This window comes from Urocitellus parryii, unplaced genomic scaffold (genome assembly GCF_045843805.1).
Source record: "Urocitellus parryii isolate mUroPar1 unplaced genomic scaffold, mUroPar1.hap1 Scaffold_53, whole genome shotgun sequence".
Lineage (NCBI taxonomy): Eukaryota > Metazoa > Chordata > Mammalia > Rodentia > Sciuridae > Urocitellus > Urocitellus parryii.
The window spans coordinates 1,560,442-1,580,757 of record NW_027554068.1 but is presented as its reverse complement, the minus strand read 5'-3'; the positions used below and the strand labels follow the sequence as shown (position 1 = coordinate 1,580,757).

The following is a 20,316-nucleotide window of genomic DNA, read 5'->3' as shown; positions in this document are numbered from 1 at the left end:
CGATTCTTCTATTTAAGAAGGGAATACTTTTTAAGAGATTTTACTCTCAATTGTACAAGGAGAGGAAACTTATCTTAACAATGATATGTCTGAAATAATTAAGAAATCAGAAAAAGAACACTCAGATTTGAAAAGATTTGTATCCAATGCTTTTGGCCTCTTTAAATGTTAGGATTTTCATATGCAAAGTCCATTTACCTAAAATAATTTTCTTCCAATTATGTTAAATAACTATGAAACAGAATAACCTACAGTACAAACATAAGTATGTATAAGCCTACACACACACACACACACACACACACACTTATACATATATGTACACACATACACAGACATAGACTAATTCTGCTCAGGAAAAAAAAAAACTTAATGAACAAAACATTTAATGGATTTTTGGACAACACATAATCTATACTTCCAAATAAAAAGGTATTTTCTGAACATATGATCAAATCATAAAATCTGGGAAAATTTATATAAAAGACTGGAAAAATTATCTCATCTCCTTTTTCTCATTTTACTGTATTTCTTTGCAGCATTTCCCCCTGTTTATATGTGTTTATATTAACATACAGTTCATCAACATTTAAATCTTAGTTTCTGCTTTTTTCCCCACTTCACATTTAATTGTGAGCATTTTCTGTACCTCAAAGCTTTGAAATAAATAAATCTGCCTACTATTCCATTAATCAAACATACAATAACCCCTAAATAATGTTGTGCTAAGTCTTCAATCTAATACACTGTTCCATTGAAAAACATTACCAAAATCTTCAAAGCATAGTTATTTCTTTAAGATAGACTACTAGACATATATGCTACATAAAAGGATATTTATCTAACCTATCCCATCTTTTATCCCACTTTTAAGACTTCTGATACATATGAAACTACTGGTTAGGATGGCTGTAAGAATTACCAGTTATACCAACTGCACCCACACTAAATTATTTTATAAGGTTAGTTTGACTTAAACCACTAATTTGTGTTTTAGCAACTGAAAAAGAAAAAAAAAGGGGGGGCAGTGACTATATAAAATAATCCTTGTGCTTATGTGCTAAGGTATAAGTAAGTCAATTTACTCACAACAACAACAGTTCTCCAAAAGAAAATGAGAAAGGATACAATCCCAAAGGAAACAGTGAAAACTACAGGCTTCCATGGTAGTCCATAAAAATCAGGCCCAGGTTGAGTATCATCAGGCAATGTAGTAAACAGCTGAAACAGACAAATTAGAAAAAATGGGAAACCTTAAATTTATAACAAAACAGTCACAAAGAATCATGGCAATTCTAAACCAACCTCCTCATCAGAAATCCACCTCCTCAATATTTTCCAATAGCGTCTTCAAGAGAGAGGATACTGGCAGTCTCATATTTTTTGTTCTCTTGCAGTGTTTTCAAGTATAATGAATCTAAATACTTTTTAAAAAATATTTATGTATCTTTAGTTTTAGGGTGGACACATTGTTTTGTTTTTTATATGGTGCTGAGGATTGAACCCAGTGCCTCATGTATGCTAGGCAAGCGCTCTACCACTGAACCACAACCCCAGCCCGAATCTAAATACTTTAAATTGAGCATACATTTCCAGTTTGTAACAGGCCCTATATCATCACATTGTCTAACACCTGGCTAGAATCCCTCTGGATCATTCTTTTCTCTGATAACCTGGTTTTTAGAATTTAAAAAATTCATTTAAGACAAAAACTTAAATATATGAAAGAACTAATTAATTTTATGGCAACAAATAAAAACAATGATGATGTATGTATAAGATTTTATATCTTACTTCCATTCCACTCTTATATAAACAGATAAGTGACATGTAATTTCAGACAACTCTTGAAAACTGGCTTAGATAAACTTCTCTGAATTTAACATCCTTCTATAAAATTCAAAGCCTAATTTTAAATGGTTGCTCAAAGGCAGTGTAGTAAACACCTGCCTACTCTTCCGTTTTCACCGCCCTCTACAGGTAATACCAGATAACTGTCATCTGGGCCCAATTCCCCAGCAGTCTCTAAGGGAAAAGACCTGTAGTAACGTTAGCTGTTTGGATTGTTGGCTGCATTTCGGAACATACCATGAGGTTGTCACCTCTATTCCGTCAAAAAAAAAAAAAGTGCAAGTGGGGAAAGCTCAAGTCCACTCTCACCGGCCTCGCTTAACAATACAGTCACATCCTGCCTGCCTTGGGCCTGACACACTCCATTTCTCCGTCGCCATGACAGTCAGTGCACCCACTCTGCCAGAACTCAGCCACCCGCCTGCCAGAGCTGGGGTCCCTCCCTGGGAATGGGACCGTCACCTCCAGTAGCTTGGCTATGAGGGCTGCGTAGAGCATGGACAGGGGTCCCAGGAGCTCCGGGTCCCCCGGGGAAGCACAGTGGCAGGTACTGTGAGTCCATGGTGTAGGGACAGGTGAGCAGAAGTGATGCTTCCCTGCAGAACAGCACAGGACCCTGTCTTTCACTGTTTCCTACTTTGGGAGGACCCAGCGCAGGGGGCGGGTACTGGGAGTGAACTTTGCCTTCCTCCACAGGCGCTTTTTGCCCAAAGCACGTAAAATGCGTCATCAGAGAAAGCCACTGGGTGGACTGCAGTGAGCAGATGGAGGATGCCGAGGGGCGGGGCTGGGAGCGGAAAGAACCAACTGCAGAGCCCAGCGGGGGACAGCTCAAGGAGAGCCAAGCGGAAGAGTCCAAATGAAAGGACTCCAGAAGGAAAGACACTTACCTGTCCCTGGATTACTGCTGTACATAGGTGTAATCTTAATATAATCTTCTATTTGTTCCTTCTGTTCTTTGTTCTTTTTCTTTTCTTTCTTTCTGTCTTCTTTTGCAGAAATACCACTATCGGTATGTTTTAGTGATTTCTCTATTGGCTTATTATTCCTCTATTGGCTATAACTCTGTTTTCTAATCTTAGTGCTTCAGAGTTTAGAATATACATCTTTAATTTGTCACAATCTACCTTCAGATGATACTATATTACTTCACATATTCAATAAGAACGTTACAATAGTTACTACCCTTCTGAGATTTATACTGTTGTCATGTATTTTACTTTACATGTTTTCTAAGTCCCATACTACACTGATATTTGTCTTTAAACAGTCAATGACTTTTTAAAATGTTCAAATAAGAAAAATTATTTTAAACATTTATGCACACAGTAACCATTTTCTTTACTCCTTTATTCCATTATTTCCATCTGCTGTCTTGGTGCAAGTGTAGGGTGAATTCTTTCAGCTTGTATGTAAGTACAAGTCTTCATTTTAGAAAGATATTTCACTGGGCACGATATTATCGGCCAACATTATTGCTCTTCAAATATATTAAAAGTATCACTCCACTATATTCTGTGTTTCATTCGGGGTACTTCTCTTGCTATGTCTTCAAGTTCACTAACAATTTCATTGCAATGCTTATTCTGGCATTAATCCCATCCACTGTATTTATCATATATTTTCAACTCTAGAAGTCTGATTTTCTTAAAATATATCTTCTATATCTCTTTTTACCTTTTTAACACACGAAATATAATAGTGATAACTTTAAAAAAAATGCCATTACCTCATTCTAACATCTCCGCCAGTTCTCAGTTGGCTTTGATTGGATGATTCTTCTCCTCATCATTGTGGATTGTATTTTTCTTGCTTCTTTGCATGCCTGGTAAGCTTTGATTCGATGCCATACATTACGAATTACTGTTCTTAATATTTTGTATACAGTTAAATTACTGGAAACAATTTGAGTCTCTTGGGTCTGAATATTTGTTAGGTATGACATAAATTGTAATAGTCAGTCCGAGGTAACACCCTTCTGATTATTCTACCCAACTTCCTTAGATAGTTTTTTCCAGGTGCTATTCTGGTCCCTGTGTTAGGACCTATTCCTTCTAATCACTTAAGATTGTTTCTCTGACTTGCTAAGCAGTTTCATCACACTTATGTGCTGATCAATACTCTGCTGAACACTCAGGGAGCCTTTCACAAATTTCCAGAATTGTCTCTCAATGTAGAAACCTTCTTTTGTTACTCCACCCTGTGAATTCTAGTCACTTTGGTTTTCCTGGAATCTCAGCACCATCTCTCAATTCATGGTATCCTCTGGTTCTGCCCGACTTCCCCTTCTTTGTCATGGCTTGGGAATCTCTTAACATAGTAAAAGCTGGGACAACTATAGAGCTCATAGCATTTGTTCCTTATGTTTCCAGAACCATTCTTTGTTGCTTGATCTTCAATGTTGCTTGATCTTCAAATTTTATGTTTGTGGGGTTTTTTCATATTTATTTTAGTTGTTTCAGTTGGGAAGGTGAAGCCAGTACCTATATAAACCTATCATAGCTAGATGTAAAAATCATTTGCTTTTCTTTTTCTTTTTATGGTGCTGGGGATTGAACACATGGCCTCTTATATGGTAGGCAAGTGCTCTACCACTGAGTTACATATCCCTTTTCTCATTTGCTTATTTTTTTAATAGCAGAATACATAATGAAATAAATTTTTAAAGTTAACTATAAAAGAGAGTAACATCAGGATAGACAGAACTGGGACAAAAGCTAGAGTTCTTTCAAAATCAGGCAGGAGAATCACAAGTTCAAAGCTAGCCTCAGCAACTTAGCAAGTCCCTATGCAACTTAGTGAGAACTATCTCTAAATAAATATAAAAAGGCAAGGTATGTGGCTCAGTGGATAGGAGCCCTGGGTTCAATCACCAGTACAAAAAAACAGAAACAACTTATTTTTACAAATTAACTTTGGCTCTTCTAAATATTTAAATAATTGTAAAATAAATTAAAAAATCTTAAAAAGTAATACCTAAATATTGAAAGCAAAAATGAAACAACCTGTGATATCAACTTGGTGACAAACCACAGAAATGAGTTATTTCAAACACACCTTAGTGGGATATAGCTTAAAGACAAGAGAATTTCATTTCATTTCAGGAATACATTTCTGAAAGTATTTTAAATAATATAAATATAGTCGTATGTTGCTTAATGATGGGAATAAATTCTGAAAAACACATCGTAGGCAATTTCAGTGTGCAAACATCATTGAGTATACTTATACAAACCTAGAAAATGTAGCCATTTCCACACTTAGGTATTCATATATGGTATATTATTGCTTTGAGGATAAAAACCTATAAGATATTATTATACTGAATACTGTAGACAATTGTAACATTGTAAATGTTTATATATCTAAACATATCAAACACAGAAAAGATATTAAAAATACTAGGTGACAAGAATTTTTTAGCTCCATTATTATGCACTAATGACCAAAATGTCATTAAGTGGCACAATACTGTAAACAATTATATTGATGTCATTGAAAACTGGAACTCCAACATCAGAGAAAGAAAACACAAATCTAAGATAGATGAAGTGAAGTAAAATCTCTAGCATCCTGAATTTTCATGGGAATTATCTAAATGACATGATGAAAAACCCCCACACATTTCTGAGCTTTGTTCACTAAAAAGGCCTACAAATGACAGTCAATTTGAGCAATAAGCAATCCTAGTACTTGGAATGTAGCCTCTAAATATGACTTCTTATTGAAAGGAACCAAAGTTATTTTAGAGAAGTAGTTCCTTCAAGGTCTGGACAGGAAATGTTTAAGATGAACGTGGAACATCTCATACTTCAAAAGCAAGGGAAATAGGTAACAATGACCACTAGGTGGTGGCAAAGGGTCCCAGGAGCCAAGATAAAGAGGCTTCTACAAGGCAAAAGGGGGGGGGGGAATGGAGCATCAGGTAAGAACAATTACTATTCCTAATTGGATTAAACACACCAAATATTTTTAAATGCATGATAATCATATTGACAAATAAAAGTTAAAAAGATTTCAAGCCCCTTTGTGTATCATTTGATAATGCTAGAAGAATACCTTACTATTCTGAATTGAACCTAAACCTGACTACCAATTTGCAAGAAATATAAAGCAACAGACAGAGGCTGAGGTTGTTAGCTCAGCACTTGCCTAGAATGCATGGAGCCCGAGGTTCAATCCCCAGCACCACCAAAAAAAAAAAAAAGCAATAGAGAAAACAGGTTAAATTGTTGTACCAGGGGATGTCATTTATTCACCAAAACTATAATATATCCTAGAAGTCCCACAAACATATTTTTTCAATTATTGCAAAAAGTTACATATATATATATTTGGTACCAGGGATTGAACTCAGGAGCACTTGATCACTGAGCCACATCCCTAGTCTCAACCCCATTGTGTATTTTATTTAGAGACAGGGTCTCACTGAGTTACTTAGCACCTCACTTTTGGCTTTGAACTCGTGATCCTCCTGTCTCAGCCTCCCGAGCCGCTAGGATTAAGGCATGTGCCACCATGCCCAGTCAAAATATATTTTTAAAGAGCTATTTTTCAGATAGAAAGCCACAAGGGACATGCAACTGTCACCCCTAAGAGCAGGAGAACAAATAGGTGAGCATTCTACCTGGAGGCACCCTCTAGACCTCAGTTTGGGAAGGAGAACCCAAATGGGGCATAACAGTCTCACTGTGCAGAGAGAGACCAGAGTTCCAGGAGATTAAGCAGCCAAAAATATGTAGAGAAAACTACCAGAAAGATGGGAGCCACAAGAAAAAGAGTTCCAGAAATCTGCATGGAGGTGGTCTTCAGTTTGGGGCTACATTCTAAGCAGTACCTGTGAGGGCCAAGAACAACTATAAGCTAACCAATCCCACAGTTGGCACTGAGCTGAGAGAAGTCTGGATTCCAGCTAGCCAGAGAGAGTTGACATACAAAAACAGTATGGTCAACAAGCTCATGAAGAAGTATTTGATCCAGGCATCATGGCACATGTCTGTAATCCCAGCAACTCAGAAGGTTGAGGCAGGGGCTGGGGATGTGGCTCAAGCGGTAGCGCGCTCGCCTGGCATGCGTGCGGCCCGGGTTCGATCCTCAGCACCACATACCAAAGATGTTGTGTCCGCCGAGAACTAAAAAATAAATATTAAAAATTATCTCTCTCTCTCTCTCTCTCTCCTCTCTCACTCTCTCTTTAAAACAAAAACAAAAAAAAAAAGAAGGTTGAGGCAGGAGGATCCCAAGTTTGAGGCTGGCAACTTATCAAGGACCTAAGCAAGTTAGTGAGACCCTATCTCAAAAGAAAAAAAAGTTCACTCAGTATCATTAATTATCAGGAAATAAACTCACAAAGACATACCCACTAGAATGGCCCAAGTGCTAGTGAAGATGAAGTCAAGTGGAAGTCTCCTAAATTGCTGGTGGAAGTATAAAATGATTGTAGTCATTTTTAGCATGGCTTGACAGTATCACACAAGATAAAAACATACATTAAACGTAGGAGGCAATTGCACTCCTAGATATGAGTCCACTTATAGTGGCATATATATAAAATAGTACTGTAGGAAAAATGAATCTATAGTTAAAAAAAAAAAACTTATCAGTGGTTGCCTGAAACAGGTGGTGAAGGAACTCACTGGGAAGGATCCCAAGGAAACCCCTTTTCTAGTGAAAAAACTGTTCTATATCTTGATTATGGTAGTTTTTATATGGGTATCTACATTTGTTAAAACTCAGAGTGTGCTTGCTTTGGCAGCACATATTCTAAAATTGGAACAATACAGAAAAAATTAGCATGGTCCCTGAGCAAGGATGACACCCACATTTGTGAAGCATTCCATAGTTTTGTGGAACCAACCCTTCAACAGATGAATGGATAAAGAAACTGTGGTACATATATGAAATGGAATATTACTTATAGCATTAAAAGAGAAAAAATTATGGCATCTGTGGGTGAATGGGAATATCAGGTTAAGGGAAGTAAGCCAATCCCAAAAACCAAAAGCTGTATGTTCTCTCTGAAAGTGGATGCTGACCCATAATGGGGGTGAGGTGTGTGGTAAGGGGCATGGAAAGAATGGAGGAACTTTGACTGGGCAGAGGGGAGGTAGGACAGGTGAGGGGGCATAGGGATAGGAAAGATGGTAGAATGAGATGAACCTGATTACCCGAGGTACATGTAGGACTACACATGTGTTGTGTACAACTAGGAAAAGTTTTGTTCCATTTATATTCAATGAATTGAAATGCATTCTGCTGTCATGTATAACCAATTAGAACAAATTAAAAAAAAACCTCACTGATATTGGCTATCAAGGAATTACTGTTAAGTTGGGTGATGGCCCGTGGGTTCATTATACTATTCTCTATGCTTTTCTTTAAAGCTTTTCTAATTAAATTTATTCTTTAACTAGTACATAGAAACAAACACTACAATTATTGAAGTAGGTAACATGACATTTTGATGCATGTATACACTATGTAACGTTTAAATCAGGTTAAATATATATCTACCTCCTCAAACATCATTTCTCTATGGTAAAACTTTCACAATCTTTTCTTCTAGTATTCTGAAATGGACAGTATGTTATGGTTACCTATAGTCCCCTACTATTCTCTCTGCTCTTATTTGAAAGTTTCCATGATAAAAATACTAAAAATAATTTTTAAATTAAGATATAACTTCAAATATTTAAAGGATTTCTATGTAGAAAAGAATTCAATTTTATAGAGAAAATCATGTGAAGGAAAATTTGGAGTCAATACAAGGATGAACTAGACAACAGAAGAACATATAGCCTTGTAAGAGAGTGACTCATGCTAGGAAATACTGGTGTACAGGCCTCATAACTACTCGTCAGGGCCACAGTAAAGAAAATTACAGCAATGAATGAGAAACTAGACTAGCTGACTTCCAAGGTTTCTTCTAACACTAAGATTCTACTAAGATTCCATTGATCAATGAATCTGATTGGTGCACATCTCCCAAACACATCAGAGCCTATTACTCTCCAGTCCTATCAGATATCATACTACTTGTTTAAGATTTTACATTGACTTGTTCATAATTTTTGCATATATTTGTTAAGTCCTTTTCTTAAGGCTTTCAAAAATCACAATCGTGCCTTATACCTGTTAGACTCTTTTAGTCCTCGCACAATGTCCTGTACATACTGGGCCATCAAAATGCCTTTTTGAAATCTCCTTTCAAATCAGTCTCCTAACATTGTGCCTCTCCTTTACCACTCACATCTATGTCTTACCTATCACCGTACAATCACTGACCATACCTGCACCACATTTGTGTCCCCCGACCTAGAACTAGAGGAGGGCTCTGTGCATACCTAAAAATATGAATAAAGTAATCCTTCCCATATCGTGAGGCTGTTAACTTTCCAAGTGATGCTGATTCATTCTGATAATCAAATTATGACTGTGGAAGACTGCTTTAATCACTGGAAATATCACTATTCTAACTGCCTGGCTTCTATATACCTCTTACTCAGGTGGCTGCCACCATCATGAACAAACATGGAGCCAACTGAAAAATGATTTGTTTCTCCCCACCACATCTTTTCCACCCTGGTGGTCTTTCCTCCCCAGGTATATTCATTGTCTTTATACCACCTTCTGACTGCCTACATGAGAATTAGGGGGTACGTGGGGGTAAAACCCTTCAAAATGCCAGACACCTCACCAGACACTTTACCTTGTCAAATCATTAAATTCTTATGATTGGAGTAAGCATTATCTACATTTTTCAGATGAGGAAAACTTTTTTCAAAAGTTTAGTTATTTGCCCAAACTTCTAAATGATAACCTTGGGATTTGAAACCAGATCTACCTGGCTACAAAATTTATACATTTTACAAGGAAAACAACATCATCATCTTTCTTACTCAAGCCTTGAAATAACACAATCTACAGGAAACAACTTCAGTTTAGGAGGATTACTGTCACAATGGCCCTAGGACCATCTTATCCTCCAACCTCTAAAAGCTTTCTCATTCCTATAATTAAATTCTAAAAGTCCAATATCAACAAATACCAATGGGGGGGAGGTAAGCCCTAAAATGCTTAGATAAGCTTCTAGACAGATTAAATGTCTTGTTTGGATCATGATTTTCTTTAGAAAGATCAGCCTTAAGTGACTCTAAGAAACAGATCTAACCTAATTCCTTTCATTCTTAAAACTTTCTAAGGATCCCCACTATTAATGGTCTAATGCTACTTTGGCTCATGACTTCCTTTAAGATTTGCTGGCCTCTCCAACAGACCATCCCCTTCCAACTTCACACTTTACAACACCAATTATTCACATTCTCCTGCCCTCCCCAAATATCCTTTTCTTGATGTTTCCATTTCTCTGAACACATTTCTTCTGACTACCAGCTTCCCCCTCCGTCTTCCACCCCAGCCTGTCTAATCAACAACAAACTACATGTCAGACTCCTGTTTGCCCTTTGCCAGTGCTTCAAACACATCTCAACTACTTTATGACCTTATTGATCACCCTTCCAACCATAATAAATGCATTTATGGACAATAATGTTCTACCATCAAATAAATACCTCTCTTTCTGCCATTATCTTACTGTGTTTCAAGTGAATGCTGTTATCTCCCTGCCAGAAAGAAAGGTTCTGAGGGGAAGAACCAAGTTTTTACAGGTATGCAAATGACCAGCCTTGGTAGACAGCAAATCTTCCTCATGTGCTAAACCAAGTAGCCATTTAAGCCACACCCCTATGGCTTTTGTTTCTGGAGCTATCTACTCAAAGGGTCAGGAGTCATTTTCATAAAGACATTTTAAGTTCTTCACTTCATGACCAGAAGCCACTTACAAACTAATAAATAATCAACATTCTAAATGAAGAAACTATGTCAAACTTACCATCTTAGACAAATAAAGCAAGAATGAATGTAACAAGAAAAGTATGCTGTCCAAAAGGGTGGCATCTGCTGGCTCTTCTACCTTTATCGCTAGTTGGTTTTCTGTATCAGCAGCATCAACAGGAGTACCTTCTGTTATAAGTAGCTCTAAAATTGAAAGGGGAAATGGCTATTTTATTTTATGTTATAGAATAAGAATTGTCTCTCTTCAGTTTCAATATTCATCGAGTGTTTCACTAAATATATGAGTCACAGTGCCTGGAATATGTGGCTCTCCTAAAGACAATTAACACAGAGAAGAAAACTTCAAAATCCTAATTAGAGCTGTCAGACCCTTCAATTATAAAATGAACAATCTCCAGTCTACTCTCCACTACTTCCATGGCCATACAACTGCTACCAGAACAATATTAACTCAAGGAAAAATTTTAAAACCAGAGATATGTAGACAGGGTCACATTCAACAAACATGGATTTAGTGCTGGTGAAACTTTGTGTTTAAAATTTTAGGAAAGCTGAAAGAGAGGGAGTCTTGGTTTGCAGATTTGCAGGTGGAATGAGCCAAGGCTTAACACAGCATCTGGCACCTGGCAGAGATACTCAACAATTATGTATTGAATGGACAGATGACAGCTATTTAAAAAGAACACAGTAATACCAAGAGAGACTAAAGGGAATTGGGTACAGACCTGCATTGAGGCTCTGTGAATGAGGTAGAATTCCAGTTAGAACTGAGAGCTTGTAGGGGTGGAATTTCAGTATGAGTTACATGAGCCTGGGGTACGTTTGATTAAACAGCAGGAGTCCAACATGCAGTTATTAAGAAGTTGGACCAGTTGCTTCTAAGGTCTTTCTCAACCCTGAGATTCCATTCACTACTATTCTTTTAAGCTTTTGCCTAATTTTTTTTTTAGTTTTTTTTTTTTTTTTTGAGAGAGGAGAGAGAGAGAGAGAGAGAGAGAGAGAGAGAGAGAGAGAGAATTTTTTTTCATATTTATTTTTTAGTTTTCGGCGGACACAACATCTTTGTTTGTATGTGGTGTTGAGGATCGAACCCGGGCCGCACGCTTGCCAGGCGAGCGCACTACAGCTTTAGCCACATCCCCAGCCATTTTTTTTAGTTTTTGATGGACCTTTATTTTATTTATTTGTATGCAGTGCTGAGAATCAAACCCAGTGCCTCACAAGTTAGACAAGTGCTCTACCACTGAGCTATAACCCCAGGCCCTCCATTCACTATTGGTCTATGAATTTGACTGCTGGTGAAGTCTGCCCCATTGCCTCAGCATCTCAGCACCTGAGACACATTAAATGACATTTGGGAAGATTTTACCTATAGAGGTCATTGACATCACTTTGTGGTGGAACCTAAACATCTCCTGAACATCTGTCTCTTTTCCTTTAATATGAAGTTCGATGTCCACTTTTGGCTCTTCATCATTATCTGTCTTAGAGGTTTCCACAAAAAGACCATATTCTGCACTTTCAGGATAAATATAATCTGTTGCTGCTTGTGGTTTCTTCTTTTTTCTATCTGGGACTAAATCTTCCTCATCTTCTTCTTCTTCTTCTGAATAAGAATTCTCCAAATCCATCATATCTGTTTTCTCATCACCACCTGTGCCAATAAATAAAGTATCCTCCAAGGTTGTCAGTATATTTTTATCATCATCCTTGATGCCCGGGGGCAGAGTTACCTCAGCCTTATCTTCTCCATTTGAATTCTGCTCTTCACCTATTGAATATTTCTCCACTCCAAACTCCACTGTGAATTTCATGTCTTCTTCATTTATAAAGGTTAGTAACGGGGGCTCCCCAAAGCTTTCCTCATTCTCCTCTTCTTCCTTATCAAATGCATAATAATCAGCATTCAATTCCTCATCATCAAAATCATCTTCTAATGAAGTCACCAGTCTGGTCGTCTCACCATCAGACACAAGTGCATCAGCAGTAGAGCCAAATTTGGTTTTCAAGTCAAATGTCATTTCTTTTTTCAAAAGTTTATAAGCATCAGTCTTCTCCTGTTCGTTTGAGACCTGAGAAATGTTGCTGGTTTTGTTGCTTTCACTTTCTGGCACTTTCAATTTATCTGGTAGTATTTCTTCAAAAAGTTCAAATGAAGTTTGTTCACCCTGAGCATTATCTGTTTGACTATCTGCATGAGGATGGTTCTTCTGAGCCAAAAATTGTTCCTACCATCCATAGTGTTTTCTGAGAATGCACTTTCAATGCGCTCTGAGTTTTTCCCAACCCCCGCCTCAGTCAGTAGAGAAAAATAAAACGCTGGCAACAAGTAGGAGGGCGCCGGCAGAGACGGAGGGGACACACACAGGGTCCCGAGGCTCTGTCACTACTGCACCCCACCCGTTGTCCTTCGAACCCCTAGCCCAGACCACAGGGCTGGGGACCAGGGGATCGGAGCCCCATGCAGCCCCAAAGAGCCACCGCAGAGACCCCGGGCCGCCCACCCGCCTGCTCACTCACTGGTGCATTCGTAGTCTGCACAGAGTTTGTGCTTCGAGCAGCGCCTGCCGGTGCTTGGGTCCGGGTGGCCCGGCACTCGCCAGGTGGGACAGAGCACGAACAGCCAGAAGAGCAGCCCAGGCACCGCAGCCATGTTGTGGTCACCTCAGTGAGCCCGTGATGCGGTGGAGTAGGCTGAGGCAGGCAGTGGCAGGCGGCGCTGGAGGGGGCTCAGGGGGCGGGTGGGTAGCGAGGCAGGGAGGGGTGGTGGGTAGCAAGGCGGGGAGGGGTGGCGCCCGGGAAGGCTTAAGCCTTTCCCGGGTGACACGTCAGCAGGGATATCTGGGGGTAGATGCACAGACTCTACTGGAGAACTCACAGAGCCAGAGCTCTGTCCTTCTCTAGTCAAGACCTTCTCCTCAACTGAAGACCTTCTCCTCTAGTCGCTGCCTTGGCAACTAGAACTCTCCTTCTCGTCCAATCACCTGCCTTTGCTTCTATGCCCTCACAAGTCATCACCCACCCATTCCCCCCCCACTCCGCCAACCGGTCCTTTCTGGCTTTCCTCAATGTCTCCTTTCTGGTCCATCCTGAACTAGCCCACTCCACTCCACCATGACTCCCATCCCCCATTCCTGGTCTGGTACCTCCTTTTCTGAACTACCAAATCCCACCCATGACTTGTCACAGCTAGTCTAGGGTTCCAGGCTCCCTCCCCTTCAAACTCCTTGAGGATCCTTGAAGCCCCACCCCAAGATCCCTCTGATTAGGAAAGGGGAAGGTGAATGGAACTGTGAGTGAGGGTGTAAACTGGAGACAGTGGCCTGCTTTTTTTTAAGGCGGGGACAGGTGGGGGCAGAGAGATGGACATTAGTCTTCCAGCTAAGATCTTGAGATTCTTATCTTTATCCATAAGGGAAGAAATTATTTAATTCAAAAGCATATTTTTAACTCTCATTTTGTGCTACCATTCATGCCAGACGCTGGACAAGGCCCTAGAATGGTGTTGGAGTGGATGAAAATCAAAAGACAAGATATCTGGTCCTGGTCGGAAAAAGTCCACAACTTAGTGGGAACCAACTGACAAAACCGATTGTCAGAGAAGAAAGCTACTAGCTAACGTTTCTTGAACGCTTTATGTCCAGTTGTTATTCTGAAGGTTTTATATATATCAATTCATTTAATCTTCATAACAATAGTACCTTACAGTAGTAGTAGGTCCTATTCAAATCCTTATTTTAGAGTAAATTGAGGCAGTCACACATCCAGTGAGTAATGAAGCTAAGTTTCAAGCCAAAGGAGTAGACTCCTTTTCATCACAACCTATCAACTAACAAGCAATTGTTGTACTTTCTGACAAGAGGAGCAAAATCTGATTTAAATCATAATATAGCTGAATTATTGATATGTACAGTTAACAGGGGGAAGGCACAAGCTAGCCAGCCCAAGGAAGAGTGTCTGCAATGCTCCCGTCCTGGGTGGAGCCATTCTCGTTTGTCTGTGACCAAGGGCTTGTCACTATAGTCTCTGCTAAGGTTATTCATCAACCTCCAACAATGAACCCATCAGTTGTTTCCCCAAATTAACTGAATCTTTAAAACTTAGAGAAAAGAATGTAGTCCACCATGCTCATAATGTTAAATAAAGAAAACGATGGAAAAAAGGTGTGCACAAACATTTGTCTACAGGGGCCATGAGAGGTCCCGGTTGGTCCAGTGTACTTCTGCGCTTTCTGGAGAACCAGTGGATCATAGAGAGAAACTGTCTGAGTCATTCTTCATTTCTTTTCTACCATGTATTTATTATAAAATGTATCTAGTAGGCATCTCTAACAACATGTTGAAAAAACTGAACTCATTTTTCTCTCAAAATCTGCTCCTTTCAGTCTTCCCTATCTCAGAAATAAGAATGACAATTTAATTCCCATTTTCCAGGTGCTCAAAGCCCAAAACTTACAAACCATCTTTGATCTCTTTTCTCTCACATTCCAACTCCAGTCCATTAGACAATATTATGTCTTTATTTTTATAATTTTATTGAGATATGGTTGACCTACAATAAATTGCACGTTTAAGGTGTACGATTTGATAAGTTTTGACATGAGTATACCCATGAGACTATCACCAAAATCAAAAGAGTCTTTCATCGTTCTTTGTAATCCCTCCCCTCTCCTTTTCTGGGCTGTCTCCAAACATCTCCTGTCATTATAGATTGTTTTGCATTTTCTAGAATTTGATATAAATTATACAACATTTTATTTATTTATTTTTATTTATTTATTTTTCTGACTTCCTTCTTTCCAAATAAGCATTTGAAACATGCCCCCAATCTGACCACTCCTCTGCATCTGCTAAGCCAATATACAGGCCAAACCCACATCATAAGTCACCTGAATGATTCCCTTAGCCTTCTTCTGTCCTTGCTTCTGCCCTCATTTCCCCCAATATCTATTGTACTGATGGCAACTAGAGTGATATTCTTAAATATAAATTTGATTGTGTCTCTCTGCTCAAAATCTTCCTATAGCTTCCCATTTCCAAATAAAAGGCAATGACTTTAGCCAGGCCTGGTTGTATTCATCTGTAATCCCAGCAGCTCAGGAGGCTGTCAGGAGGATCCTGAGTTCAAAGCCAGCCTCAGAAATGCAGTGAGTCCCTAAGTAACTCAGTGAGAGTTATCTCTAAATAAAGTATTTTAAAAAGGACTGTGGGTGTTGCTCAGTGTTTAAGTGCCCCTGGGGGTTCAATCTCTGGTATCAGGAAAAAAAGCCATGACTTTATTATGGACTGCCCTGGCTTATTATGGACTGCTCTTATTCAATGTGACTCCCCTCATCCTTTTCTCCCCATTTCCTAACATTCTTCTCTTGTCTGTTAGTTCCATTTAAATACACCAAGCCCACCCCTGCTTCAGAGCATTTACACTTGTAACTTTGCCTCAACCTTAACTCCCCAAATCATCTGACTAGCTAACTACCCCTTCACTTTATCATGTCTCTGTAACAGTGGCATTTCATGTGATAAAGGCCTTCCCTGGCCATCCTACACAAAATAGAGCCTCTTGCCATGACTATCAAGCCCATTACCCTGCCTTTCTTTCTCTTCAGACTTGCCTTTCCACTTTCGACTTCTCTTACCACTTTCCTTACATTTGTTTATCTACTTCACTGCTCTGAGCCAACCTCAAACACAATTTCCAACAGGAGCAGGAAATTAGTTGTTTTGTTCACTACTGTTACATCAGTGACTAGGGAAATGCCTAGAATGTATGAGAGAGTTAACAAATGATTTGTTGGGTAAACTCATGGTTCCAATGATATTATAAATATACTACACTATTAACCTAAACACCTATATTAACTATTAAGCCCCCATATATAAATAGTACTGAGAGGAAATAAGCTATGAGAACAAGGCATTTAAGGTCTACCTCTCAGCAGCATGCATCCTCAGCTCCAGGAATGTACCCCTGAATGTGTTTGTTGTTGAATGAAAACATACTTGTGTGGAGAGTAGTTGTTTGGTTACATGATACTGGAATATTTAAGTAGATCTTTTAAAACTAGCTTTAATTTTTTCTTATTTTTCTTATTATAGAATATGGTATGTTGTAGAATTTTTCTTATTGTAGAATAGAAATTAATGATAATTCATTGGTGGAAAAATCAGAATAGCAAAATGATCTAATTGCATATTATCTTCTTGATATTTACCTTGACTCATAATCAGATATACTTTTATATGCATAGTCAGTGCTTCCAGTTACTGAAGAACTAGCTTCTTATTTTGTAGAGTTTTCAATACTTTGATTTATCAGTATTATTTTTTAAACTTATTGCCTTAAAGACATATTAACTAGTCTGGTGGATAATGAGAAGAAAATTTCTCAACTGGCCACAATAAGGTAGTGGTAGTTCTTTCTATCAGGATACATACAATTAGTGGATGAATCAGCATTCACTTTTACTCATGGCATTTAAATTTGTGGCATTGATGTTTAACATGATGTTTAATATAAGGTTATATTAAAAACCTTCAGAAAAGGAACAGGATAGAATGTGGTGGTGATTGTTGGCATGGAGATAAATAATCTCAAGTGCATTATTCTTTAATACCTCAAAGGGAAATCTTACGGGGTAAGGGATGAGTAATGGTTAAAGGTAAATGTGACCAGTTTGGGTGGAGGGGACATAAAATTCTAAGATATGAAGGGTTCCTAATGTCAGAGTACAATCTAAATGAGACAAGAAAAACATATCTGAAACAAATAATTGGCAGCATAATAACATATACCATTGGAAACTTGTGAAGGCACTTGCCTAGGAGCATTCAGTAGGCCTAACGCTGCTGTTACCAGGAAGAACCTCATCTATTGTAAATGATGAGTCAGAAAATAGTGTTAAACATTTATGGAAGACTAAATCTCTCCAAGAGGGGCAACAGATTTACCCTCACATATAAAACATTGGAAAAAAGTGGACAAAATACAAACAACAGTTCTCAGATATTAGATAATAAGCAGCGTAAGAGTGACCTCTAAGATAAAGTTAAGCATGAGAGATGAGTGCTAGGATTATCCCAATTTACTCCCTGGAAAGAATTTTTTCAGGCCACATCCAGAGAAGGGAAACTCAAATAGAAAATCTCCTGAGTTGAAGAGATGGATTTTAAAGTCTGAAGAGACAGATGCAGCTAGAAGTCCCAGAGCAGAATAAAGGGGAGAGTAGGGAATTGCAGAGGGAGGGAGAGTGTGTACATGCACTAGCTCTCTAGACATCTATGGACGGTTCCCCTGAAGTCTGTGGCTATGTAACAATGGGCACACATGTAAGGCCAGAGAAAGAACCTTCAGAAAAGAACAGAATGGAAGGTGGTGGTGATTGTTGGCATGGAGATCAATTTTTGTAATCACCAGCTAGAATGGAAAATCTATAATAAAAGGGCATCAAGTAACATAGTCAGTAAAAGGGAAAAATTAGCCCAAGATTGAAGGTAACTCCAGTCTAGCAGAATCTTAAAAAGATAAAAATGCTTCCAAGATAGTTTAGAAAAAAAAAGCTATACACAGCTCAAGAATATTTAAACGAATACAAAATATCCAGTACTCAACAAGGTAAATTCACAATGTTTGGAATCCAATAAAAATGTATGAGGCATGCAAAGAGGTAGGAAAATATAACCCATGTTGAAAAGAAAATTAATAGAAATGATCATTAATTACACTGTGATAGAGTTATTATACAAGGACATTAATACAGTTGTATACCATATGTTCAAGATGCTATGGAAAAGAATAAGCATGTAAAGGAGAAAAAGAAGATATAAAAATGTCTGAATTAGATAAAACAGATAAAATTAGATAAAATCAGATAAAACAATGGCTAAGGTGAAAATTACACTGAATGAGATTAACAGCAAATTCGACATTGAAGAAGTCAATATCAGCAAACTGAATATGCAGTGATAAAGACTCCAAAATCAAACATGGAGAAAGAGACTGAACTGAACAGAGCATCAGTATGCACAGCTTCAACCAGTCCAACATATATATATGTATGTTATGGTAGTTCCTAAAAGAGGTGAGAAAAACACATTTGAATAAATAATAAATAAAAATGTTCTATATCTGATGAACACTCAGATTCAAAAAGCTCAATGAATAAGAAAAATGATAAAGATGACACAAATATACACTAAATGCTTAAAACCAGTGCTAAAAATTGAAAAGCATCTACAGAAAACAGACACCATTATGTACAAAGGAGTGAAAGTAAAATGTCAAAATTCATTCAAGAACCATGCAGAAAACAGTACATCAACATTTTCAAGTTCTGAAAGAAAAAAACACTGACATCCTAGAATTGCATTCCAAATGAAAATATATTTCAAAATGATGTAGTCTTTAATGCAAAAGAATTAAGTTAAACCCTACCCCACATAAAAATTACCTGAAAATGGACCACAGACATAAATGTAAGAACTCAAAATGGACCCCACACACACACACACACACACACACACACACACACACACATATATATATATATATATATATATATATATATATATATATATATATACCAAAACTAAATGTAAGAAAGCATAGGTAAATCTTGGAGTAGACAATGACTTTGTAGTTAAGACACCAAAGGCCCAAGCACGAAAAGAAAAAAATAATAAAGTAATGAACTTCATCAAATTTAAAACTTTTAAAGGCTACCATCGAAGAAAGTGAAAACACAATCATAGAAGAAAATATTTACAATTCATGTAGTTAGAATATAACTACCTAGAATATACAAGCAATTCTTATTGTTCAATATGAAAAAAAATGGCAAGAAATTAGAATAGACATTTTTCCAAAGAAAATATGCAAAAGCAAATAAGCAAATGAAAGGATACCCAGCACCATTAGGGAAATGTACAACCTCAGTGAGATACTACTTCACATCTATTAAGATGGTTATAATCAAGAAGATAATAATAAGTTGGCAAGGATGTGGATCAATAGGAGCCCTCACACACTACTGGTAGGAATAGACTACAGACCTAAATGTAACAGCTAAACCTATACAACTTCTGGAAGAAAATATAAAAAGCTGCTTGGCAGAGACTTTTAAAATTAACTAGCTCTCTCTGCCTCATGCTCTCTTTTTTCTCTCTCCTCTCAGAAATAAATCAGACTTAAAAACTTTGTCTCATGCTGGGCGTGGTGGTACATACCTGTAATACCAGTTGCTCAAGAGGCTGAGACAGGGGGATTGCAAGTTCAAAGCCAGCCTCAGCAAAAGTGAGGCACTAAGCAACTCAGTGAGACCCTGTCTCTAAATAAAATACTAAATAGGACTGGGGATGTGGCTCAGTGGTGGTATGCCCCTGAGTTCAATCCCCAGTACCAAAAACAACAACAACAAACTTTGTCTATTCTATATTCATTGTTATGGAAATGGAAAGGTAAGCTGACAGACTAGGACACAGTATTGGCAAAACATATCTCTCTCAAGGGAATGATATCTAGGATATACAAATGATTCTTACAACTTATTAATAAGAAAAATCACCCAATTTGAAAAGATGGGCAGAAGATTTTTTTTTCTTCACCAAAGTAGATACA

At 38.0% G+C, this 20,316-nt stretch overlaps 1 non-coding gene and 2 pseudogenes across 1 annotated transcript; 1 reads left to right on the top strand and 2 right to left on the bottom strand.

The window, feature by feature from the left end:
- The window catches only part of LOC144252720 (transport and Golgi organization protein 1 homolog), a 90,415-nt pseudogene that overhangs the window by 18,610 nt on the left and 51,489 nt on the right, over window positions 1–20,316 (bottom strand).
- LOC144252736 (U6 spliceosomal RNA) lies at window positions 7,591–7,697 on the top strand. The gene has a single exon (XR_013343049.1). It is a non-coding gene; the product is annotated as a U6 spliceosomal RNA (small nuclear RNA).
- On the bottom strand, window positions 12,048–13,357 carry LOC144252690 (transport and Golgi organization protein 1 homolog; annotated as a pseudogene).